The sequence below is a fragment of the Halichoerus grypus genome, chromosome 7, assembly GCF_964656455.1.
Source record: "Halichoerus grypus chromosome 7, mHalGry1.hap1.1, whole genome shotgun sequence".
Taxonomy (NCBI): Eukaryota; Metazoa; Chordata; class Mammalia; order Carnivora; family Phocidae; genus Halichoerus; species Halichoerus grypus.
This window is the reverse complement of record NC_135718.1, coordinates 131,260,175-131,266,421: the sequence shown is the minus strand read 5'-3', so window position 1 is coordinate 131,266,421 and position 6,247 is coordinate 131,260,175.

Here is a 6,247-nt window from a genome sequence, read left to right as displayed (position 1 = left end):
GTCTAAGACAAAGATATTTGGGAGTTATCAACCTAACATCATAAATTGACACTGTGAGAGTGAATGAGACTCACTATCTGAGGGTCTGATTGAGGAAGGAGAACTCAATTTGTAAGTTTAAGTTAAAATGTCAAAAGACATATTTGATAAGGAACTGCTATCCAAAACATACCAAAAAACTCTTAAAACAGAACAAAAAGAAAACAAACAACCTGAATAAAAATTGGGCCAAAGACCTTAACAGACTGGAGGGGAGGGGGTAGGGGGATGGAGTAACTGGGTGATGGACATTAAGGAGGGCATGTGATGTAATGAGCACTGGGTATTATACAAGGCTGTTGAATCACAGGCCTGTACCTCTGAAAACAATAATACATTATATGTTAATTAATTGAATTTAAATAAAAAATGTTTAAAACAAAAGACCTGGGGCGCCTGGGTGGCTCAGTTGGTTAAGCGTCTGCCTTTGGCTCAGGTCATGATCCTGGGGTCCTGGGATCAAGTCCCACATCGGGCTCCCTGCTCACTGGGGAGTCTGCTTCTCCCTCTCCCTCTGCCTGCCGCTCACCCAGCTTGTGCTCTCTCTCTGTCAAATAAATAAATAAATCTTTAAAAATAAATAATAAAACAAAGGACCTTAACAGACACCTCACCAAAGAAGATATGTAGATGGCAAATAAGCATATGAAAAGATGCTCCATATTATACATCATCAGGGAAATGCAAATTAAAACAATGAGATATCACCACACACCTATTAGAATGGCCAAAATCCAGAACACTGACATCACCAAATGCTGGTGAGGATACGGAGCAACAGAAACTCTCTTTCATTGTTGGGGGGAATACAGAATACTATGGCAGCTTTGGAAGGCAGTTTGGCAGTTCCTCACAAAACTCTTACCATAGGATCCACCAATCGCACTCCTTGGAATTTACCTGAAAGAGTTGAAAACATTTATCTACACAAAGACCTGTTTCACAATTGCCAAAACTTGGAAGCAAGGAAGATGTCCTTCAGTAGGTGAATGGATAAACTGGGGTCCATCCACACAATGGAAGGGTATTCAGCACTAAAAGAAACGAGCTATCAAGCCATGAAAAGACATGGAGGAAGCTTAAATGTGTATTATTAAGTAAAAGAAGCCAGTCTGAAAAGGCTACACTCTGTATGTTTCCAACTATAGGACATTCTGGAAAAGGCAAAACTATGGAGACAGGAAAATAATCCGATCAGTGGTCGTGGGGAGGCGGTGTTAGGAACAGGCAGAACACAAAGGATAGGGCAGTGAAAATACTCCATATGACACTATAATGATAAACATACCATTGTACATTTGTCCAAATCCATAGAATGTACAGCACCAAGAGGGAACCTTAAGGTAAATGATGTACTTTGGGGGATTACAATATGTCAATGTTGATTCATCCTTGGTAGGAAATGTACCACTCTGGTGAGTGATATTGATAACGGTGAGGCTATGTTTATGGGGGCAGGAGGTATATGGGAAGTCTCTGTGCCTTTCTCTCATGTTATTGTAAACCTAAAACTACTCTTAAAAAGAAAAAAATAATCTTTTTTAAAAATTAGAACATGTCAGCCAACAGCACAGAAATTTTAAAATATAAGGCATTAGAAATTAGTATAAATTTAAAAATATAAAGTATCTATGCTCAAGGACCTTGCAATCTACTTGGGAAAACAAAACCAGCACATCAAACAAAAAGTCCAAGTAAGATAAGTCTCAAGCTGTGTAACTGATATCATCACAAAGTACCACACTGTCTTTTCCCTCTGCACCCCAACATGCATCCCCCTACATATTGAAAAACCTGCTGTTCCCCAAAAATGCCACATTCTCTCTGGCCTGCCTGCCATTTCACTGTTTGCTCCAGCTAGAATGCTTTTCTCTATTCCCAATTCTTTAGGGCATCGACTTAGGGGTGGAATTGCTAGGGAGATGGTAATTCTATGCTTCACTTTTTGAGGAAACAACAAAATGTTTCTACAGTGGATGCACCCTTTTACATTCTCACCAGCAAATATACAAGGGTTTCAATTTCTCCACATCCTCGCCAACCTAGGCTTATTTTCTGGGCTTTGCTTTTTTTTTTTTTTTTTAATGACCAACCTAGGGAGCGTGATGTAGTATTGCATTGTGATTTTGATGTGCATTTCCCTAATGACTAACCTAGATAACTTTTCAATATACCTACCTTTCTCCAATCCATGGACTTGTTTTTGACCTATTGTGTTGTAACAGCCTACTTCATAGCATAATTATTAGGATTAAATGAGTTAATAGATAAATCCACACAGGAAGATTCAACTGAAGCATCTCCATGTCTTTGAAGACTTCCAGAGCCTTCCCAGACAAAGCTCAGTGTTTCCTCCTATGACAAAGGTATATATATATATATTTTAAAGATTTTATTTATTTATTTGACAGAGAGACACAGCAAGAGAGGGAACATAAGCAGGGGGAGAGGGAGAAGCAGGCCTCCCGCTGAGCAGGGAGCCCGATGCGGGGCTCAATCCCAGGACCCTGAGACCATGACCTGAGCCGAAGGCTGTCGCTTAACCAACTGAGCCACCCAGGCACCCCGACAAAGGTATATTTTTGTTAGCACTTCCCAGGAGGTTCTAATATGCAGTCGTGGTTAAAAACCACCAGGCTGGGGCACCATTCCCCAAACTGGACAGATCACGGGAGTCATCTGGGGCACCAATTAAAAGGGTGGATTTCCTGGCCTGGCACCAGATTCTGGAAACAGTATTTCCAGAAGAGAGTCCTGGAAATCCATATTTTAAAAGAAGTGCCCACAGGTGATTCCTATGACCAGGCCAGTTTAGGAAACACTGGGCTATTGGATAATTAAAGAACAGTAAACACAGAGGGCAGTTTAAAACGATAACCTGGTTTGCAAATTAGGATCCTCTTGCATCCTGGCTCTGGAAAGATAAAGATTACCCATATCTGGCTGATAACCTACTGTAGGGTTGCTGCCCTGAGACTAGCTCCCCACCGGCATCCACGAGGCTGAAAATTGTCCATCTTTAACCCTTCCCAATTAGGAGTGCCCTCGGAGTCTGCAAAGGCTAGACTTCAGTGTGCGTCCCCGAGAGAGTCTGACCTGCCCCTTCCATATGCCTAATCCTTGATGGTGCCTCTTCCTCTTTGGTGGAATCATAATATTCTTACTATGTGCAGGAAGTGTTCCAAATGCTGTATTATCACTAATCCTCACAGCATCTCTGAAAAAGAGAGTAGTGTCTCCATTTTATAGATATGGCTCGGAGACATAAAGGAGCTTAGCCAAGGTCACACACCTAATATGTGGCTGAGCATGGATTCAAACCCTTGTGGTTACAAAACTGGGGCACGTGCCACTCTGCACACTTCCTCTCAAAGATTACTACTGTATCCCCAGTTATAGTTCACCAGACAGTGTTGCTTGCCCCTGGGGCTTTCCAGCGATATCCAGTGATTTCAGAACTGCAGCTTCGAAATAGTTGGAACCTTCCCGCCCAAAGGAATCCAGAGAGAGTATCCAGGGCACTTTGGGAAAGGGCAGTGCAGTTATAGGGAAGCAAAGGCAGTGGTGAGAACAACCAACCCTGAGCACAGATGGCCACACTTCCCTATCCCACCCCCATCACTACATCCTCCTAGAACTGAATGAAGCCGGAAGGGGATATCACCTCAGCTCTGGGCAGCAGGAAAGAAGTTGACCTCTGGGAGGGAGATAGCAGGGGAGGGGTTATGGCAAGGGGAAAAATGGGAGGGGGCACCCCTTCCCCAGCAGAAACAAAAGACAGAAAAGTTTCCAGCCATGTCAGGCTAGTCTTGTGACTATAACATGCTGGTTGGGGGATCCAGGATGTACAGGGCTCTGGAATTTCATGATGTTTCAGGATGAGTATCCAGGTAGTCCATGGAGAAGCCATTAGTAGACTTCAGTTGTCCCTGAAGGAAGGCCGCGGGCCATGGAGGACCTCAGGATTGAAGCTAAATGAACCCCTATTAGGAAAAGTCCCAAGCAAGACTGCAGCAGGCTGCCCCACAGAGATGCTTCCTTCACAGGCTCCTCCACAGGCCCCTGTCGGTGAGCAACACCTCCCCCTTCCCCCAAATCCTTCACCCCCACCGAAAAATCTCATATTCTAAGTGAAAATACTGTGGTTGCTATACAAACACCACTTCATGACACACCATCTAGCTCCTCTCCCACCAGTCTTCTACCTCAAAGTCCTCCTATATAGAAAATTCTGAAGCCACCACTAGCCTCACTGTCTTCTAGGGACCGGGGAGAGGGATGCTGGGAGTGTGTTAGAGTGTTGCAAGGGAGAAATCCCTCTCCTATAGAGACTTCTGAGCTGACCTGGTGTCTGCTGTGCCCGAAGGAAGAAAAGAGAGGACACTGGGGAGAAAGACAGTGACAGAGAAGTGCTATAGAACGCCACAGGCCTGGGGAAAGACTTCCTGGAGAAGGGACTGGCAGTGACATAATCATCTTCCATCTTCAGGATGGACATTACAGACCATGAGGAAGTCAAGCCCAGATCTGAAAAAACGAGCTCCCCTCGGGGAGGTGGGAACGAGACCTGGCAACCAAAGTCTCGAGGCAGCGCCTTCAGAGAGGGAAAAGTGTGTCTACGTGTAGGAGAGCTCTCTAGGCTAACAAGCTTTAGGAGTGGGCCCGTCTTGAGGCAGTAGGAGGCCCATGTGAACTTCGGAGGTTCTTGTCTGCTGTGATGCTCACCGTCTCCTTGAGGGTCTCTGAGCGTCCACCCCCAGCTGAGTCCCTCCTTCTAAAGCATCTGGCTGGCTCGCTACCTGCTGCTAGTTCCTGTCTTTTCATCTGTGACCTCCGCTCCCTACATCCGTGCTTCTCTCTTCACAGACTGTAGCTATTTCTGCTCTTTTAGTAGGGAAGGGCTGGGTGTCTTCCCCTTCCCAAGGTCACAGCTGGCTGGGCTGGAAGGAAATCTGCTCCCTCCAGCCCCTCTCGATGTCTGACCCTAGGGATCAGCACAACACAGGGCAAACTACCTGGATGAGTCTTATCTATCTCATCCATTACTCATTCAATGTATTTTCTGAGTCCTACTAAGGGCCAGGAACCGAGAATACACGAGTGATCAAAATGGACCCAGAGCTCACAGTTTTGTCCCAGTGGTCCTGGGGCTTCAGAAGACCCCAAAACCAAAGTCTTCTGTATTTATATACTCATAGAAATACTTGCAATACCTAAAACCAACAAAGGACTCATATTTGAAATATTTAAAGAACTCCTACAAAGCAGTAAGACAGAAAGCCAAATACAAAATGGACCCCAAAAAATGGACAAAATACTTGAACAGATACCCAAATGACAAAGGATATGAAAAGGTGCTTAATTAACCTCATTGGCTATCAGGGAAATGTAAACTTAAACCGCAATGAGATGCCACTCTATACCCACCTGAATGGCTACAATTTTTAAATTTAGATTGACTAAACAAAGTGTTGCTGAAAATGTGAAGTAACTGGAACTCTAAGACATGCTGGCAGGAGTGTAATTAACATGAGCAGTTGAAAAAATTATTTAGGAGCATTTACTAACACTAAACGTAGAATTACTCTATGACCTAGTAATTCTGTTCCTAGGTATATATCCAACAGAAATATGAACAGAAATGTACCCAAAGGACACGAACAAAATTGTTATAGCAGCGTTATTCATAATAACTCCAAACTGGGAACAACTCCAATGTCCATCAACAGAATAACAGGGGCACCTCGGTGGCTCAGTCGGTTAAGCATCTGACTATTGATCTCAGCTCAGGTCTTGAACTCAGGGTCGTGAGTTCAAGCCCGGCGCTGGGCTCCACAAGCATGGAGCCTACTTAAAAAACAAACAAAAAAACAAAAAAAAAAAACACAAAATAACAGATAAACAAATTATAGTACGTTCATTTAATGCCATACAGTAAAGCAATGCAAATGAATGAGCCACGGCTACCACAATGTGATTTGCATGAATTTCACAAACATAATATTGAGAGAATCCAGACACAAAATGATACCTACACAAATGGTTTCATTTATATAAAGTTCAAAACCAGGCAAAACTATTCTATGGTGTTAGAGGTTACCTTTGGTAAGGAGGGTGGGGTAGTGGCTGGGAGGGAAAATGAGGAGGGCTTCTGGGATTCCAGTAACAATTAAATTCTTGATTTGGGTCGCAGTTATATGGGTATGTT